This window comes from Triticum dicoccoides, chromosome 2A, assembly GCF_002162155.2.
Source record: "Triticum dicoccoides isolate Atlit2015 ecotype Zavitan chromosome 2A, WEW_v2.0, whole genome shotgun sequence".
Classification (NCBI taxonomy): Eukaryota; Viridiplantae; Streptophyta; class Magnoliopsida; order Poales; family Poaceae; genus Triticum; species Triticum dicoccoides.
Genome location: NC_041382.1, coordinates 713,623,020 through 713,644,516, shown reverse-complemented (window position 1 = coordinate 713,644,516; position 21,497 = coordinate 713,623,020).

The following is a 21,497-nucleotide window of genomic DNA, read 5'->3' as shown; positions in this document are numbered from 1 at the left end:
TTATGCAGCAGTGGGCTCCGCAGAGGAGGCGTCAAGACACTGAGGTGATGCAGACGGCTATGGAGGAGCTTCGACTCATCTACAATCTTGTAAGGGCGCCGCAAGACGGAACCTAGGGTGGCTAGCGTTTTCTCTTTTGTTACCAAGCCTGTGTGCTCTGGTTTGGCTGATGGTCGTGTAATGCAACTTAGCTTTTATTCGGTGACTGTGGTTGGAATTTCTTTGTACTGCTGTTGGTATGCACTCTGCCTAGTTTGTGGGCTTTATTAATTTAAAGCGGGACGCTTCTAGCCATGTAAAAGAACTAATGAGACAGAACATAGTTGTTAGTCATGTAAAAAAAATCTTTAGAAAGACTTATATTTGGGAACGGAGTACATAGCACTTTCATGGAAACTGAGTCTAGAGCTAACTTCACCAAAAAACATGGCAGGCCGCAAATAAGATATGATTCAAACTATGCACTAAAAACAGCCAAGTTCCCCAACTAACGCTAGAATCCCTTTAACTGACGTACATGGCCCTCATGTCAGCTTGAAGCGGGGTCTGCACAGTAGTGGAACTATTGTAGCCCGTGGAGTCAAGTCTTGGCCCCATAGTTGCGTTAACTAATGGTGTATTTGTCTGGGCGGCCTCTTTATCCTAATGAAACATAACATACTCCCTCCGTTTCAAAATAGATGACTCAACTTTATACTAACTTTATACTATACTAACTCTAGTATAAAGTTAGTATAAAGTTGGGTCATCTATTTTGAAACGGAGGGAGTAGCTGTCAGCCTTGTATAAAAATACTAGCTTATGACATAACATACTTCCTCCGTCCCATAATATAAGAACGTTTTTGACACCACAAGTACCAACTACTGACCACTTTCGAGGTAATTGAGCCCAAAGAACAGAAATAAGAATAGGTATTGGGCCTATAGCAGCCCGGAATCTATGGACGCACATGCATACCGGAGAAATGGTACAAGCAGTGCCGGACAAAACATCACGAAGGGCCATGTTATCGCTTGGCACTGATCATAATTGAGAATTTGAGATGCTTTGGTTTCCGATAAGTATGTACAACCTTTTAGCTAGCAACAAATTTTGGCATATAGAGTAGGATATTAACTATACGTATGCTCAGGATATACTCCAAAGCTCCAAAGGTAGCAAGACCGTAACCAGAAAACACATTCACTTGGTGTGTACTGTATACATGGGTAATCTGGCCAAGGAGGGAGGCAAGATGTGTGACACAAAATCACCCTCTTTACCTGTGCGCCGACCAGCTCGGACCTGAACTGAACGTGGCGCCAAGGCCCACGACATCAGGCCACGCCAGAGATGGAGATCGCCGGCGTTGATGCCTGCGCCTGCGCGACGGCCATCCGCGCGTGCACCCTGCGCAGGTTCTCCGGGCGGGCATTCCCTCGAACACGTGAAGGGCGCGAACGCGCGCTGGACGGCCGCGCTGTGACACCGGGGGAAGGAAGCACGCAGAGGCGCGCGCTGTTCCGCGCGCCGCGGTAGACTAGCTCACCGCGCGCTCGCGCCATTGGTGGCGAAATGGCGGACGGGGTGACAGGATCTGGTGCGGCTACGAGCGGCGCGAGGGAAGGCGTTCGAGTGTCACACCTGATGGCAACGATGCGAAGACGTAGACGTGGGATGGCGCCACCGTGACGCAGAGACGGGTAGTACGGTGGCGTAGTCGAGTGGGTTAATTTACGCGTGGGCCATGTGTGGCAGTGAGTGTGTGCTGTGGGCTGATAAGCCGCTCCTGTACTGTACCGGAGAGAGCTCATATCTGCAGGAAAGAAAATTACTCTGAACTCTTCTCTTGTCTCTCAGATATACTACGCGATGGTCTGTACCAGTCAAGTACAAATCTCCAAAGCAGACGAAACCGTCTAGCAGATATACAAAAATGGCTTCTGTGAAAAGAAAAAGGAAATAACCCAAATGACAACAACTTCGAGGCAAGAAAAAAAAGAGGAGAGATTTCGCATTTCACTAGGCACGGTGGGTTGGCGTTTCCGTGCTTACAGAAAACAGCAGATTCACAAGCTCAGCCCTACGACAGAGCCAATTTAAATTGTGAATGTTGAATCCCAACTTACAGTTTGCGCACGGAATTTCCGAAATTTTTCAGGGAGTTTCCTTTGCTCCCCGATCAGCTCTTCGTCGATGATGAACTCAGGATGTGTCTCATTTGCCCTGTGTGCCTGAATTTAATTAAGATGGGAGGAAAAGGTGCATATGTCATCATGAAATTAACACATGAGCTACGAATGAAAAATGCAATAAGCATGTAAAGGAAAGCGTTAACTAGGTGATTGTACTCGTCTTGTTGTATAAGTGGCCTAATATCAAAGGTGACGATGGGACGGTGGGGATGGACATTGACTGCACGCCTCAATGCAGTCACCACCTCCTTCACGTCCGCGAGTGTGACACCATGACGATCGATTCCCACAGTGACCTGCGGAAGGGACACAAGGTTCTGCAGGCCAAAGTAGAAATCGCCATTGCCATCATCTTTTGCCTTCTGGACACTAAAGTTGAAGAAAACCGTCACGACCTTTGGAAAAGCGCCTCGTTGAAATCCTATCTGCCTGGGTGATTCACAGTACAATGTGAAACTTGTTAGACTATGGAACCCATCGGCACCAATGGATAGCACCTTTGGAGTTTGCCCGGCGCTCCACATCTAGAGACGATGAAGAGCTGACAACCTTCCAAGGATCAGTAGGTCCTCCTCCCGCAGTTCCACGAAGCCGATGACCAATTCAGATAAGTTTGAGAGATACAACGGGTCCTTTTTTATCCACTCTGGCACCCCGGTGAATTCTATGCACCTGACCGACTCAAATGTGCAAAGTTGTTATGGTGGCAGCCACCTTTTCCCCAAGAGATCCATGAAAGGAAAATACCCACGGATAATTACACTTTCAATTTTCTTCAGGCCGCATAGAGATTCAAGAAAAGCTTCCCCATACTTCGGGCTTGCATTATGCTCAAACTTAATTTTGAGCTCCCTTAGCATTCATAGCTTGCGCAACTCTTTCATAGTGTTTAGTGTGGCACGGATCTTCTTCAACACTTCCAAGGATGTCAAATTCCCCAGACCATTCGGGAGGCTCATGTGATAACCATCAAGACGTAGACACATCAATCTTTTCATCTTGCAAATAGTGTATGGTAATTCTTTTAGGTCAGAATTGTATCTTACATCCAACACCTGCAAAAAAAAGGAACTTTCCTATTTCTGTTGGGAGTTGATGGATATTTGTACCGGCAAGACCTAGGTACCTCAAGTGACATAAATCCCCAACATTCTTGAGGTTTAGGTGGTTATTTTTTCCCAAATGGCATCCATTTAGATCCAATACATGTAAAACACCAAAGCTCGACAGGGCAAACATTTGAATAATAGCAGATGGAAAGGTAGTAACGGACCTCACTTGTGATTTACTCATGGAAGCAAGTGGCTTTCTTTGATGATCTTCACTTATATTCTGAATAGGTAGTCTGCGAACATTGCTTGGTAAAGATATGCAATAACCCTGAGTATGATTCAATATTGTAACAAAGTTTTCTTCACTTGATAATGAACAGATGAGGCCAAGCACCATATCATGCAAACGGCAACGCGTCACAACGCCTTTAAAATCTATGCAAGGCTGGATCATGCAACTGTTTACCAGCTCACTAAAGTAACCACGCCCAACCTCAAATAAGCTACCCTCCAGATTTGTATGTGTGATCAAATCTTCGGCTACCCATTTCCATATCAGGTCATCTCTATGGATTTCATGGTCTTCTGGATATATACTTAGATATAATTGGCAAGTTCTGAGATGAAAAGATAAGTGATAATAACTTAGGGATAATATTTTCCTCATGATCTTCACATGAGGATTATGTTCAAGTCAGGAACCCATATAGGCACACACCTTATCCCATTCCCCTGTGTTTTGGATTTTATTAGGTACACTCAATACACTAACAATGGTGATTATAGCTAATGGTATGCCACCACATTTCTTCAATATCTTCATGGATACTTCAGCCAAATGTTGAGGCAATTTATCTCGGAACCAAAGATCCTTTGACAGAATAATGTTTTAGAGCTCTTTAGGTTAAGGGGGTTTATCTTAAAAGAATCACCGACATTTGTAGCAATGTCAAGGTCACGAGTCGTTACGATTATCCTGCTGGCACAATTATTCTCAGTCAAAGCAAGTTTGATTTGTCTCCATGATTGTAGATTCCATATGTCGTCAGTAACAATAAAATACCTATATATGTGTACACATTGTAATAAATTAAGAACCATATTGGTAAATACATACAACCTAGTTAACTGAAATATATCAAGAAAAGTTAGCACGTCTCAAATGTTTCCATCAATAATTAGCAGCAAGGGACAAACATAATTCAGTTCAAAGAGAAATACGACAAGGATGAAATACAAGTAAATGAAAGAAGGCACCAAAAAATAAGTTTGAAATTGAACTAAATAATGCAATTGTTTCTACATATTTGCAAAAATGTGTTATTTATCATCTTGCCTACATTGCAAGCATGCACTGAACAATCACAATGAATTAAAGTACGTAAAAGCTATATGCGAGAAAGCAAGGTGTGATTAGTAGCTTTTGTTTCGAAGGAACATTCTAAGTTCATTAATGAGTTTTGTTCCATCTTGTGATGCTTGGTTGATGTGGGCATAGTTTTGCTTATCAATCTGACGTAACATCTTTTTGAAAATCATTATCATATTAGGACTTTGAGACACAGAAACAAAGGCTGTACAATCAAACTGTGGCTTGAGGTTGTCGTATACAACTTTAGCCAGAGTTGTCTTACCCAATCCCCCAAATCCAACAATAGAGACTATCTCCATTTGATCGCTGACATTTTTCAACCTCTTGATTAACTCGTCCCTTGGCTCATTGATGCCAACAAGATCAGATATCGTGTTGTATAGAGCCGGTAGACGAGGATCGGGAATTGTTGTTGTTGCAATAGCTACATTACCACATACAACACGATCGACCTTGTACCTCTTATGTTGTTTGGCGACATAATTGACTTGGTTCTTGATGTCATTTATCGTGTTGGCGATGTGATGACAAGCCTTCCACTTGGTGAACAAGCCGATCATATTATCCCCAAGCCACTTGAGCTTGTTGGAGTTGGATACGGGATCCGAGCTCTCATCATTGACACGCACCAGGAACATGTTGAGGACGTCTTCCATCTTGTACGACAACTCCCTGACCTCCCCTGCCCAAATTTTGACGCCCTCTTCAAGCTCGTCTCGTGGCACCTCCACCACCTTGTCAAGGGCAGCATGCATGATCTTCATCTCTTTCTCCAGAGACTTGACTTCTTCCTTGACACCCTTCTGTAGCTTGTACTCATTGAGGAGCTCACCAAGCTTGGGCAGAAGGGAGCCCATAGCCTCTGTTACGAGATCCACGAGTGTTTCTCTTGGTTGATAGGTATGAAGTGGTTGTTGTGTGGCAACTGCAGCATGCAAGGTTGCCTTTTAGAGAGCCCAACCACACATTTTCTACAAATTACATATATACTATGTAGCTAGTTGGAAGCACGTATTCAACAAGCGGTGTGACATATAGTATGAAGTGAGTAAAAGGTTACTCAGTTTATCCTGACAAACTGTCTTGCACAAAGAAGTGATTCTCTTCCATATTCTAGATGTGAGTTCAATCTAGCCCACAAATACCTCTAGTTTTGTATTTTGGGTTTTGTTCTTATGTAGAACTCTGAAAGTTGTATAAACTATGGATACATTAATTGAATCCAGACCATGTTTTAGGTCTAGCAGTCCAAGCGCTCGTCCATCAAAATGTCATCGCGAGCACCCCTTATTATGGTTAATTATATATCATCCTTTAGATAAATATATTTAGAATTCAATGTATTTAGCTAGACGGCCATCATCATACTCGTCAGAGATAGGGTTGGCCAATGTAGTTAATTATGCATACTTGCTGGATGCAACTGAGTGGGTGTATTTAGACGATCATCATACATCTTTGCCACAATTTAATAAAGGTCGGCGTGCGGTTTGGAACCAACTGCAGCATAATTTAATGGTGCGTCACCTTACCTCTTTGAGACTTCGAGATATGATCATTCTAAAACCACAAACTGGATCCATCGGTAGTGCCAACTTGATGTGCCCAACTTGATCCAAGCTTATATATTTACCCATATTTACCGTCTTGTCTTCTTAAGCAGGACAAAAACCCTAACAAAACTCGAAGAAACATCTGAAAACAAAGCTCTCTCGCTGGCAATGCACCACACCTCCATGGCCCTAAGGCCATCAGAGACGAGATGAACCTGAGGCGGCGCGAGCGGGAGGTAGAGGAATTCTAGTCTTTTCTTAGGGGAGGATGCGGGAAATAGGATGTAGCTCACCACCAAAACTAACCATACGTTTTTACATCATAATGGTATTATGTACTCCCTCCGTTTCAAAATAGATGACCCAACTTTGTACTAATTTTGTATCCAAAGTTAATATAAAGTTGGGTCATCTATTTTGAAACGGAGGGAGTACTTATACTACAGGGAGCATGACTAATTAAAGATCGATTAAATGTGGTGCGGAGGACGCTCACCATACATTCTCCTGGTCCACTAACTTAACATAGATATCCAGTTTCGTAGCACCCATTACTCCAGGAAATTGGCAACTGACGCTAACATACATAATGCATGTGTTGTATCCTAGATGGTGAAATTTAAGTAGACGGCTGAACCATGCAGCCATCTAGGATAGCTGACTATCAAGTTTCTGAAAACTGTAAGATTGACTGTTAAATTTAGAGAGGCAACATTGTGGAGCGCTAGAATGGTTATGTCAACTCGATCGGGATATTCCGGGGGAAACCCTAGATCTGAGTCTACCGGATCGGACGATGACGACGCGTTTTGTGTCGTTCTCCCTCCTAAGGGAATCGTTTTGGAGCAAGTGCAGGCTGAAGGGGACAAGAGGAGGAGCGGTGTTACATCTACCGCAAGACCGATGGTGGATCTCGGTGGCATGGCGCTGCGGAGTATCGGCGACGGGCACGTCACTAGTAGAAAAAGGGTCATTTGTCCCAGTTAGGGAACCGGGACTAAAGGGTCGGTACTAAAGCCCTACACCTTTAGTCCCGGTTCTTACACCAACCGGGACAGATGGGCCTCCACGTGGCTGCTGCGGCGAGCCCAGGCAGGAGGGCCTTTGTGAAGGAAATATGCCCTAGAGGCAATAATAAAGTTATTATTTATTTCCTTATATCATGATAAAAGTTTATTATTCATGCTAGAATTGTATTAACCGGAAACATAATACATGTGTGAATACATAGACAAACAGAGTGTCACTAGTATGCCTCTACTTGACTAGCTCGTTAATCAAAGATGGTTATGTTTCCTAACCATGGACAAAGAGTTGTCATTTGATTAAACGGGATCACATCATTAGTTGAATGATCTGATTGACATGACCCATTCCATTAGCTTAGCACCCGATCGTTTAGTATGTTGTTATTGCTTTCTTCATGACTTATACATGTTCCTATGACTATGAGATTATGTAACTCCCGTGTGCCGGAGGAACACTTTGTGTGCTACCAAACGTCACAACGTAACTGGGTGATTATAAAGGTGCTCTACAGGTGTCTCCAAAGGTACATGTTGGGTTGACGTATTTCAAGATTAGGATTTGTCACTCCGATCGTCGGAGAGGTATCTCTGGGCCCTCTCGGTAATGCACATCACTTAAGCCTTGCAAGCATTGCAACTAATGAGTTAGTTGCGGGATGATGTATTACGGAACGAGTAAAGAGACTTGCCGGTAACGATATTGAACTAGGTATTGGATACCGATGATCGAATCTCGGGCAAGTAACATACCGATGACAAAGGGAACAACGTATGTTGTTATGCGGTCTGACCGATAAAGATCTTCGTAGAATATGTAGGAACCAATATGGGCATCCAGGTCCCGCTATTGGTTATTGACCGGAGACATGTCTCGGTCATGTCTACATTGTTCTCGAACCCGTAGGGTCCGCACGCTTAAGGTTTCGATGACAGTTACATTATGAGTTTATACGTTTTGATGTACCGAAGGTTGTTCGGAGTCCCGGATGTGATCACGGACATGACGAGGAGTCTCGAAATGGTCGAGACATAAAGATTGATATATTGGAAGCCTATGTTTGGATATCGGAAGTGTTCCGGGTGAAATCGGGATTTTACCGGAGTACCGGGGAGGTTACCGGAACCCCCCGGGAGCTATATGGGCCTTAGTGGGCCTTAGTGGAAAAGAGAAGAGGCTGCCTGAGATGGGCCGCGCGCCCCTCCCCTCCCTTGGTCTGAATAGGACAAGGAGAGGGGGCCGGGCCCCCTTTCTCTTTTCTCCCCTCCGCGAATCCTATTCCAACTAGGATTGGGGGGGAATCCTACTCCCGGAGGGAGTAGGACTCCTCCTGGCGCGCCACCTCTAGGCCGGCGGCAACCCCCTTTGAGCCTTTATATACGGAGGCAGGGGCACCCCAGAGAGACACAAGTTGATCCACGTGATCATATTCTTAGCCGTGTGCGGCGCCCCCTGCCACCATAGTCCTCGATAATATTGTAGCGGTGCTTAGGCGAAGCCCTGCGACAGTAGTACATCAAGATCGTCACCACGCCGTCGTGCTGACGGAACTCTTCCCCGACACTTTGCTGGATCGGAGTCCGGGGATCGTCATCGAGCTGAACGTGTGCTAAAACTCGGAGGTGCCGTAGTTTCGGTGCTTGATCGGTCAGGCCGTGGAGACGTACGACTACATCAACCAAACGCTCCCGTTGTCGATCTACAAGGGTACGTAGATCACACTCTTCTCTCTCGTTGCTATGCATCACCATGATCTTGCGTGTGCGTAGGATTTTTTTTGAAATTACTATGTTCCCCAACAGTGGCATCAGAGCCCAGGTTTTATGTGTTGATGTTATATGCACGAGTAGAACACAAGTGAGTTGTGGGCGATATAAGTCATACTGCTTACCAGCATGTCATACTTTGGTTCGGCGGTATTGTTGGATGAAGTGGCCCGGACCAACATTACGCGTACGCTTACGCTAGACCGGTTCTCCCGACGTGCTTTGCACAAAGGTGGCTAGCGGGTGACAGTTTCTCCAACTTTAGTTGAACCGAGTGTGGCTACGCCCGGTCCTTGCGAAGGTTAAAACAGCACCAACTTGACAAACTATCATTGTGGTTTTGATGCGTAGGTAAGATTGATTCTTGCTTAAGCCCGTAGCAGCCACGTAAAACTTGCAACAACAAAGTAGAGGACGTCTAACTTGTTTTTGCAGGGCATGTTGTGATGTGATATGGTCAAGACATGATGCTAAATTTTATTGTATGAGATGATCATGTTTTGTAACCGAGTTATCGGCAACTGGCAGGAGCCATATGGTTGTCGCTTTATTGTATGCAATGCAATCGCGCTGTAATGTTTTACTTTATCACTAAGCGGTAGCGATAGTCATGGAAGCATAAGATTGGCGAGACGACAACGATGCTACGATGGAGATCAAGGTGTCGCGCCGGTGACGATGGTGATCACGATGGTGCTTCGGAGATGGAGATCACAAGCACAAGATGATGATGGCCATATCATATCACTTATATTGATTGCATGTGATGTTTATCTTTTATGCATCTTATCTTGCTTTGATTGACGGTAGCATTATAAGATGATCTCTCTCTAAATTATCAAGAAGTGTTCTCCCTGAGTATGCACCGTTGCAAAAGTTCTTCGTGCTGAGACACCACGTGATGATCGGGTGTGATAGGCTCTACGTTCAAATACAACGGGTGCAAAACAGTTGCACACGCGGAATACTCAGGTTATACTTGACGAGCCAAGCATATACAGATATGGCCTCGGAACACGGAGACCGAAAGGTCGAGCGTGAATCATATAGTAGATATGATCAACATAGTGATGTTCACCAATGAAACTACTCCATCTCACGTGATGATCGAACATGGTTTAGTTGATTTGGATCACATGATCACTTAGAGGATTAGAGGGATGCCTATCTAAGTGGGAGTTCTTAAGTAATATGATTAAATTGAACTTAAATTTATCATGAACTTAGTCCTGGTAGTATTTTGCAAATTATGTTGTAGATCAATAGCTCGTGTTGTTGCTTCCCTGTGTTTATTTTTATATGTTCCTAGAGAAAATTGAGTTGAAAGATGATGGTAGCAATTACACGGACTGAGTCCGTAACTTGAGGATTATCCTCATTGCTGCACAGAAGAATTATGTCCTTGATGCACCGCTAGGTGACAGACCTATTGCAGGAGCAGATGCAGACGTTATGAACGTTTGGCTAGCTCAATATGATGACTACTTGATAGTTTAGTGCACCATGCTTAATGGCTTAGAATCGGGACTTCAAAGACGTTTTGAACGTCATGGACCATATGAGATGTTCCAGGAGTTGAAGTTAATATTTCAAGCAAATACCCGAGTTGAGAGATATGAAGTCTCCAACAAGTTCTATAGCTAAAAGATGGAGGAGAATCGCTCAACTAGTGAGCATGTGCTCAGATTGTCTGGGTACTACAATCGCTTGAATCAAGTGGGAGTTAATCTTCCAGATAAGATAGTGATTGACAGAATTCTCTAGTCACCATCACCAAGTTAGTAGAACTTCATGATGAACTATAATATGCAAGGGATAATGGAAACAACTCCCAAGCTCTTCATGATGCTGAAATCAACGAAGGTAGAAATCAAGAAAAACATCAAGTGTTGATGGTTGACAAGACCACTAGTTTCAAGAAAAGGGCAAAGGGAAGAAGGGGAACTTCAAGAAGAACGACAAGCAAGTTGCTGCTCAAGTGAAGAAGCCCAAGTCTGATCCTAAGCCTGAGACTAAGTGCTTCTACTGCAAAGGGACTGGTCACTGGAAGCAGAACTACCCCAAGTGATTGGCGGATAAAAAGGATGGCAAAGTGAACATAAGTATATTTGATATACATGTTATTGATGTGTACTTTACTAGTGTTTATAGCAACCCCTCAGTATTTGATACTAGTTCAGTTGCTAAGATTAGTAACTCGAAACGGGAGTTGCAGAATAAACAGAGACTAGTTAAGGGTGAAGTAACGATGTGTGTTGGAAGTGGTTCCAAAATTGATATGATCATCATCGCACAGTCCCTATACTTTCGGGATTAGTGTTGAACCTAAATAAGTGTTATTTAGTGTTTGCGTTGAGCATGAATATGATTTGATCATGTTTATTGTAATACGGTTATTCATTTAAGTAAGAGAATAAATTGTTGTTCTGTTTACATGAATAAAACCTTATATGGTTACACACCCAATGAAAATAGTTCGTTGGATCTCGATCGTAGTGATACACATAAACATAATATTGAAACCAAAAGATGCAAAGTTAATAATGATAGTGCAAACTTATTTGTGGCACTGCTGTTTAGGTCCTATTGGTGTAAAGCGCATGAAGAAACTCCATGCTGATGGGCTTTTGGAATCACTTGATTATGAATCAGTTGATGCTTGCGAACCATGCCTCATGGGCAAGATGACTAAGAATCCGTTCTTCGGAACAATGGAGCGAGCAATAGATTTGTTGGAAATCATACATACTGATGTATGTGGTCCGATGAATATTGAGGCTCGCGACAGGTATCATTATTTTCTGTACTTCACAGATAATTTGAGCAGATATGAGTATATCTACTTGATGAAACATAAGTCTGAAACATTTGAAAAGTTCAAAGAATTTTAGAGTGAAGTGGAAAATCATCGTAACAAGAAAATAAAGTTTCTACGATCTGATCGTGGAGAAGAGTGTTTGAATTACGAGTTTGGTCTTCAGTTAAAACAATGTGAAATAGTTTCACTACTCATGCCACCTGGAACACCATAGTGTAATGGTGTGTCCGAACGTCATAACCGTACTTTATTAGATATGGTACGACCTATGATGTCTCTTACCGATCTACCACTATCGTTTTGGGGTTATGCATTAGAGACAGCTGCATTCACGTTAAATAGGGCACCATCTAAATCCGTTGAGACGACACCGTGTGAACTATGGTTTGGCAAGAAACCTAAGCTGTCGTTTCTTAAAGTTTGGAGTTGCGATGCTTATGTGAAAAAGTTTCATCTCGATAAGCTCAAACTCAAATCGGAGAAATATGTCTTCATAGGATATCCAAAGGAAACCATTGGATACACCTTCTATCACAGATCCGAAGGCAAGACTTTTGTTGCTAAATTCGGAAACTTTCTAGAGAAGGAGTTTCTCTTGAAAGATGTGAGTGGGAGGAAAGTAGAACTTGATGAGGTAACTGTACCTGCTCCCTTATTGGAAAGTAGTACATCACAGAAAACTGTTTCTGCAACACCTACACCAATTAGTGAGGAAGCTCATGATAATGATCATGAAACTTCAGGACAAGATACTACTGAACCTCGTAGATCAACCAGAGTGAGATCCGTGCCAGAGTGGTACGGTAATCCTGTTCTGGAAATCATGCTGCTAGATCATGATGAACCTACGAACTATGAAGAAGCGATGGTGAGCCCAGATTCCGCAAAATGGCTTGAACCAATGAAATCTGAGATGGGATCCATGTATGAGAACAAAGTATGGACTTTGGTTGACTTGCCCGATGATCGGCAAGCAATTGAGAATAAATGGATCTTCAAGAAGAAGACTGACGCTGACGGTAATATTACTGTCTACAAAGCTCGACTTATCGCAAAAGGTTTTCGACAAGTTCAAGGGGTTGATTACGATGAGACCTTCTCACCCGTAGCGATGCTTAAGTCTGTCCGAATCATGTTAGCAATTGCCGCATTTTATGAAATCTGGCAAATGGGTAAACAAAACTGCATTCCTTAATGGATTTATTAAAGCAGAGTTGTATGTGATGCTACAAGATGGTTTTGTCAATCCTAAAGGTGCTAACAAAATATGCAAGCTCCGGTGATCCATTTATGGACTGGTGCGAGCATCTCGGAGTTGGAATATACGCTTTGATAAGTTAATCAAAGCATATAGTTTTATACAGACTTGCGGTGAAGCCTGTATTTACAAGAAAGTGAGTGGGAGCACTACAACATTTCTGATAAGTATATGTGAATGACATATTGTTGATCGGAAATAATGTAGAGTTATTCTGTAAAGCATAAAGGAGTGTTTTAAAGGAGTTTTTCAAAGAAAGACTTCGGTGAAGCTGCTTACATATTGAGCATCAAGATCTATAGAGATAGATCAAGACGCTTGATAAGTTTTTTTTTCAATGAGTACATACCTTGACAAGATTTTGAAGTAGTTCAAAATGGAACAGTCAAAGAAAGAGTTCTTGCCTGTGTCATAAGGTGTGAAATTGAGTAAGACTCAAAGCCCGACCACGGTAGAAGATAGAAAGAGAATGAAAGTCATTCCCTATGCCTTGGCCATAGGTTCTATAAAGTATGCCATGCTGTGTACCAGATCTATTGTATACCCGACACTGATTTTGGCAAGGGAGTACAATAGTGATCTAGGAGTAGATCACTGGACAGCGGTCAAAATTATCCTTAGTGGAATAAGGATATGTTTCTCGATTATGGAGGTGACAAAAAGGTTCGTCGTAAAGGGTTACGCCGATGCAAGTTTTGACACTAATCTAGATGACTCTAAGTCTCGATCTAGATACATATTGAAAGTGGGAGCAATTAGCTAGAGTAGCTCCGTGCAGAGCATTGTTGATATAGATATTTGCAAAATACTTACGGATCTGAATATGACAGACCCGTTGACTAAAATTATCTCACAAACAAAACATGATCACACCTTAGTACTCTTTGGGTGTTAATCACATAGAGATGTGAACTAGATTACTGACTCTAGTAAACCCTTTGAGTGTTGGTCACATGATGATGTGAACTATGGGTGTTAATCACATGATGATGTGAACTATTGCTGTTAAATCACATGGCGATGTGAACTAGATTATTGACTCTAGTGCAAGTGGGAGACTGAAGGAAATATGCCCTAGAGGCAATAATAAAGTTATTATTTATTTCCTTATATCATGATAAAAGTTTATTATTCATGCTAGAATTGTATTAACCGGAAACATAATACATGTGTGAATACATAGACAAACAGAGTGTCACTTGATGGGGTCATGTACCTAGGGTAGGGTCATGGACCTGATCTAAGTACCTTACCCAAGGACGCCCTTAGAAGGTCGCCTTCCAGTCGACCAACGAGGGACTCACTCGACTGACTTGAAGGACTCGACCGCGAAGACTCACTCGACCACCAGAAGGTCAAGAGGCACTCTGCACTGCAACGGCCTGTAATCAAGTAGACTTTATGATAGTAAAGGCACTTTATGTGGGGCGTTACCAGTAACGCCCCAGACTTAACTCACCTTAAACCCTCTCCTACGTGGGCTGGCTGGGGTCCTGGCGCACTCTATATAAGCCACCCCCTCCACAGGCAGAAGGGTTCGGCACCTTGTAACTCATATACTCATAATCCACTCGACCGCCTCGGGGCTCCGAGACGTAGGGCTGTTACTTCCTCCGAGAAGGGCCTGAACTCGTACATCCCTGGTGTTTACAACCTCTCCATAGCTAGGACCTTGCCTCTCCATACCTACCCCCACTCTACTGTCAGGTTTAGAACCACGACAGTTGGCGCCCACCGTGGGGCAGGTGTTTTAGCGATTTTGTGGAGAAGTTGCGATTCTTCCGAGTACTTTCATCATGGTGTCTGCTGGAGTTTTGGTCGGGAGTCAAGAGATCCGTCTCGGCACTCTCACCTTCATCGCCGACGACTCCGCGTGGCTCCATGAGGCTCCACTCGACGTTGATGCACTCCCCGTCCGCGGTGCGACGCATTTTCGTGCATATGTCCGCGGCGTTCTGCTGCGGCAACCGTCGACCCAGTATCGGTCGGCTCCTCCATCGTCCACCCTCCCAGTATCCCGCCAGCGCAAGCGCTCGGGCCGGTCGAGGCTTCAGCGATGGGTGAGGCACGCGGTGGCTCGCCAATCGGCCACCACCCCAAGTTGCGGCAATCGAGCCCGACGAATCTCTCTACAGCTTGTTCGATCTGTCGACTGGCTCCGTAGAGACTGCATCCGAGTGCGGTAGCAGTGATCCAGCGGCGGAAATCTTGATGGTCGACAGGCCCCACAGTCCCCCTGGCTTCGCCCGTGATGGTGGAGCAGGTGACGGCGGCGACCCTACACGAGGCTACGAAGAGTACCAGCCCGAGCCACTCGACTCTCTGCAAAGAGAGGAACTTCGCCGTAGGAACGAGGATCCCCTGCGTATTCCCATCGCAGGAGAAACCCCCGAGGCTCGTGCCTTGGAGGAGGCGCGTCTGGCCAATTTGGCCGAGCGCACTCGACTGGAGAACCTTCAGCGAGCACTCGACGAGCGCGCGCGGCAACGAGTTCCCGACACCAGTCGACGTCAACTCTTCCCGCCAACTCAGGTATATCGAACCCCAATTCAGAATTTAGCAGCTGCGACTCGTATAGCAGAGTCCATCCAGCCTTCGCAGTCGGAAGCTGGCAGAGGTTTGCTGCAGATCAGGGATCTGCTCCGGGCAGCAGGAGATCAGAATTCAGCCGTGTCTCAGTCGCGCAACAGAATTCACAGTCGATCCGTCACTGTGAATACGGTTCAGTCGGCTCACAGCCCCAGATCGCCTCCGCGGCGTGAAGGGCGCGAGAATCGGCGAGATCAATATGGCGACAGACTCGACCGAGATGATAGGCGTCGAGTGCCCAATTCCCCTCCGAGGGGTGGGTCTTACGCTCCTCGGCAGCCAGATGATAGGCGTCAGTACAATACAGGGCGTAGGGTTCCAGTCGACCCCAGAGAACCAGGCTTCGACGCGCGATCCATTATCGTGCAAGGGTTGGTCGACCGGAACAGAGCCCATCGAGGTGGACTCGACAGAGATGTACCCACAAGCAGTCGAGTGCATGTTTCTGGTCCTGAATGCTTCAGCAGAGCTATCAGAGCCGCAGTTATCCCTCGCAATTTCAGGTTGGCAACAGGAGTCAGCAAGTTCACTGGTGAGTCTAAGCCTAAAACTTGGCTTGAAGACTACCGAGTGGCAGTTCAGATTGGTGGTGGGAACGATGAGGTGGCCATGAAGCACTTGCCCCTCATGCTGGAAGGTTCTGCCAGGGCATGGTTGACTCAACTACCTCCTAGCAGCATTTACACTTGGGAAGATCTGTCCCGAGTGTTCATCAGAACGTTTGAAGGAACTTGCAAGCGACCAGCTGGATTGACAGAGTTGCAAGTCTGCGTGCAGAAGGCTAATGAGACTCTCAGAGAGTATATTCAGAGGTGGATCACTTTGCACCACACTGTGGAGAATGTGTCTGATCATCAGGCAGTCTGCGCCTTCAAAGATGGTGTCAAGAACAGAGAACTGAGTTTGAAGTTTGGTCGAACCGGTGACATGACCTTGAGTCGGATGATGGAGATTCCTACCAAGTACGCCAACGACGAAGAAGAAGACCGACTCCAAAGCGGCAAGCACAAGCCGAGTCAGTCGGAAAAAGGAAACACCAGTCGGAAACAGAAGCGGAAGGCTGAACCGGCAGCTCCTGGAGAGGCTCTGGCCGTGACTCAAGGAAAGTTTAAGGGGAAACCAAAAGGATCCTGGAACCCCAAGAAGGTAAAGGATAAAGAAGGGAACGACGTAATGGATATGCCATGTCACATCCATACGAAGAAAGACGAAGAGGGGAATATCATTTACCCAAAGCACACCACTCGCCAATGTCGACTCCTGATCCAGTAGTTTCAGGGAAAACAGTCTAAGGACAAGGAGAAGGAGTCGGACAAGGCCGAAGACAAGGAGGACAGTGAGGAAGGATATCCGCATATCAACTCCACTCTGATGATCTTTGCAGATGTGGAAAGCAGGAGTCGACTGAAAGTGATTAACCGAGAGGTGAACATGGTTGCCCCAGCAAAAGCAAATTATCTGAAATGGTCTCAAACACCCATCACATTCGACCAATCTGATCACCCGACTCATATTGCCACCCCGGGGAGGCAAGCTTTGGTGGTCGATCCAGTTGTCGAAGGCACTCGACTGACAAAGGTGTTGATGGATGGTGGAAGTGGGCTGAATTTGTTGTATGCAGACACACTGAAAGGAATGGGCATTCCGATGTCCCGACTGAGCACTAGTAACATGAGCTTTCATGGAGTTATACCAGGGAAGAAGGCCGAGTCACTCGGCCAAATAGCTTTGGACGTGGTGTTTGGTGATTCGAAGCATTTTCGCAAAGAAAAGCTGACGTTTGAGGTCGTGGATTTTCAGAGTGCATATCATGCCATTTTGGGGAGACCAGCTTACGCACGGTTCATGGCTCGACCATGCTACATGTACCTCAAATTGAAGATGCCCGGCCCCAAAGGAGTGATCACTGTCATCGGTGATCGGAAAAAGGCAGAAGAGTGCTTTCAGAAGGGTTCCAAGATTGCCGATTCCCAGGTGACAGCGGTCGAGTTCGAAGAATACAAGCAAAACGCAGATCCGAGTGACTTGCTGCGATCAAAGAAACCCGCCACAGAGTCTGCATTCCAGTCGTCCGGTGAGACGAAGCCTGTTCACATTCACCCGACCGACCCCGATGCAGCTCCGACCCGCATCTCCACAACACTCGACCCAAAATAGGAAGAAGCGCTCATCCAGTTCCTCCGTGAGAACTGGGACATTTTTGCATGGAAGCCCGCTGACATGCTAGGTGTTCCCAGGGGACTAGCTGAGCACCGCCTAAGAGTCGAATCATCTGCAAAACCAGTCAAAGAGCATCTTCGGCGGTCCGCCGTCCAGAAGAGAAAAGCCATCGGTGAAGAAGTGGCTCGATTGTTGGCGGCCGGATTTATCCGAGAGATATACCACTCCGTGTGGCTCGCTAATGTCGTCATGGTTCCTAAGAAGGACAAGTCGCTCCGAATGTGCATTGATTTCAAGCACATCAACCGGGCCTGCCCGAAAGATCATTTTCCTCTCCCTCGCATAGATCAAATTGTTGACTCGACCGCGGGATGCGAGAGGCTATCTTTTTTAGATGCCTACTCCGGGTACCACCAGATCCGTCTGTACGGACCCGACGAGGTAAAAACAGCTTTCATCACTCCATTCGGGTGCTTCTGTTATATCACCATGCCATTCGGCCTCAAGAATGCCGGAGCCACATTTATGCGAATGATTCAGAAGTGTCTACTCACTCAAATCAGTCGGAATGTGGAAGCATATATGGATGATATTGTTGTCAAATCACGAAAAGGTTCCGACCTGCTCGCTGATCTCGCCGAAACATTTGCCAACCTCAGAAGATATGATATCAAGCTCAATCCATCAAAGTGCACATTTGGAGTTCCTGGTGGCAAGTTACTCGGTTTTCTCGTTTCCGAACGGGGAATCGACGCTAACCCAGAAAAGATTGGCACTATTCTCCGAATGAAACGCCCTGTGCGAGTGCACGATGTCCAGAAGCTTACTGGATGCTTGGCCGCATTAAGTCGATTCATCTCATGACTCGGTGAAAAGGCATTGCCTCTTTACCGACTGATGAAGAAGACAGACAAGTTCGAGTGGACTCCAGAAGCTGATGCAGCGTTTGCCGAGCTCAAAACTCTGCTCTCCACCCAGCCGGTGCTTGCTGCTCCAATCAGCAAAGAGCCTCTGTTGCTCTATATCGCAGCCACAGGACAAGTCGTCAGTACTGTGCTAATGGTCGAGCGGGAAGAAGAAGGAAAAGCTCTCAAAGTTCAGCGCCCAGTGTATTATTTGTCTGAAGTCTTGACTCCATCCAAGCAGAGATATCCTCATTATCAGAAGCTTGTGTATGGAATATACATGACCACAAAGAAGGTTGCTCATTATTTCTCTGATCATTCCATCACAGTCGTCAGCGACGCTCCACTATCAGAGATTTTGCACAACAGAGATGCAACTGGTCGAGTGGCCAAATGGGCGATTGAACTTCTTCCCCTTGATATGAAGTTTGAGGCAAAGAAAGCCATTAAGTCCCAGGCAATAGCAGATTTCCTCGCCGAGTGGATTGAAGAGCAGCAGCCGACTGAAGTTCACTCGGAGCATTGGACCATGTTTTTTGATGGCTCTAAGATGTTGAATGGTTCCGGTGCTGGGGTTGTCCTGGTTTCCCCCAGAGGAGATAAGCTCAGATATGTGCTCCAGATTCACTTTGATTCCTCCAACAATGAGGCAGAATATGAGGCCCTCTTATATGGGTTGCGCATGGCCATTTCACTCGGCGTCCGTCGCCTGATGGTCTATGGCGACTCGGATTTAGTGGTCAATCAGGTGATGAAAGAGTGGGACGTGAGAAGCCCAGCCATGACTGGATACTGCAGTGCAGTGAGGAAGCTGGAAAAGAAGTTCGAGGGGTTGGAGCTCCATCATATACCCCGACTGAAAAATCAAGCGGCTGATGATCTAGCAAAGATAGGTTCCAAGAGAGAAGCCATTCCGAGTGGTGTGTTCTTGGAGCATATACACACTCCGTCAGTCAAAGAAGATCCTTTCACCGAAGAAACTCCACAACCCAAAAGTGCCACAGATCCGACTAAAGTTGAAGTCCCAGCGGTGGTCGACTTGATCATGGAGGTTTTGGTGGTCATTCCCGACTGGACAGTTCCGTATGTCGCTTATATCCTGAGAAAAGAGCTTCCGGAGGATGAGGAAGAGGCTCGACAGATCGTCCGTCGATCTAAGGCCTTTACCGTAATCAAAGGACAATTATACAGAGAAAGCGCGACTGGAGTTAGTCAGAAGTGCATAACACCAGAAGAAGGTCGACTCATCCTCAATGATATTCACTCGGGGACCTGTGGTCATCATGCGTCCTCTCGGACCATCGTGGCCAAAGCATACCGAGCCGGATTTTACTGGCCAAAGGCGAATGAGATGGCAAAAGATATAGTGGATAAGTGCGAGGGATGTCAGTTCTACTCGAATACGTCGCACAAGCCTGCGTCGGCCCTGAAGACCATCCCACTCGTCTGGCCTTTCGCAGTATGGGGACTGGACATGGTCGGTCCTTTGAGAACAGGACGAAGTGGCTTCACGCATGTACTGGTGGCAGTCGACAAGTTCACCAAGTGGATCGAGGCTAAACCAATCAAGAGCCCTGACACCGGTACTGCTGTTAGCTTCATCAGGGAACTAATATTCAGATATGGAGTCCCGCACAGCATCATTACGGATAATGGGTCGAACTTTGACTCAGAGGAATTCAGAGATTTCTGCAACTCCCAAGGCACACGGGTCGACTACGCTTCAGTCGCCCATCCGCAGTCGAATGGACAAGCAGAGCGAGCTAATGGACTGATTCTTAAGGGATTGAAGCCTCGACTGATGCGTGATCTCAAACACGCGGCTGGAGCCTGGGTAGACGAACTTCCCTCAGTGCTTTGGGGGCTGCGGACCACACCTAATCGGTCGACCGGAAGAACTCCATTCTTCTTGGTCTACGGAGCTGAAGCAGTCTTGCCGAGTGATCTTCTCCACAATGCTCCTCGAGTTGAAATCTACAATGAAGCAGAGGCTGAACAGGCGCGGCAGAACGCAGTCGACCTTTTAGAAGAAGAAAGGGAGATGGCTCTGATCCGCTCGACCATCTACCAACAAGATTTGCGTCGTTTCCATGCCAAAAATGTGAGAGGTCGAGCCTTCCAGGAAGGGGATTTAGTTCTCCGAGTGGATCAGCACAAACCACACAAGCTTGCTCCTTCTTGGGAAGGCCCCTTCATCGTCACCAAGGTTCTCCACAACGGGGCGTACCGTCTTTACAACGTCGAGCATAATATCGACGAGCCCCGAGCTTGGAACGCGGAACTACTCCGCCCATTTTACACTGAAGTTTTATCACTCGGATGAGTTGCAATAAAGTACTTCTGTAGTTCATGGACCTCAAAATAATAGTGTCATAGTTCCTCCATAATTTCTGTCACTTTTTATTTTTGTCCAATAAAATTCCCCCTCAGTGGGTGACTTAGCTGCGAATCCGTTTCGCCTAAGTTTGTAAAAATCCTACCGAGTGGTGAGCCAGACTCCCACTCGGAGGCTTAGCTGCGAATCCGTTTCGCCTAAGTTATCAAAATCCTACCGAGTGGTAAGCCAGCCTTCCACTCGGAGGCTTAGCTGCAGTCCAAGGACTCGCCTAAGTTATCAAAATCCTACCGAGTGAAGAGCAACCCTCTCACTCGGGGGCTTAGCTGCAGTCGAAGCACTCGCCTAAGTTATAAAAATCCTACCGAGTGAAGAGCAACCCTCCCACTCGGGGGCTTAGCTGCAGTCGAAGCACTCGCCTAAGTTATCAAAATCCTATCGAGTGAAGAGCAACCCTCTCACTCGGGGGCTTAGCTGCAGTCGAAG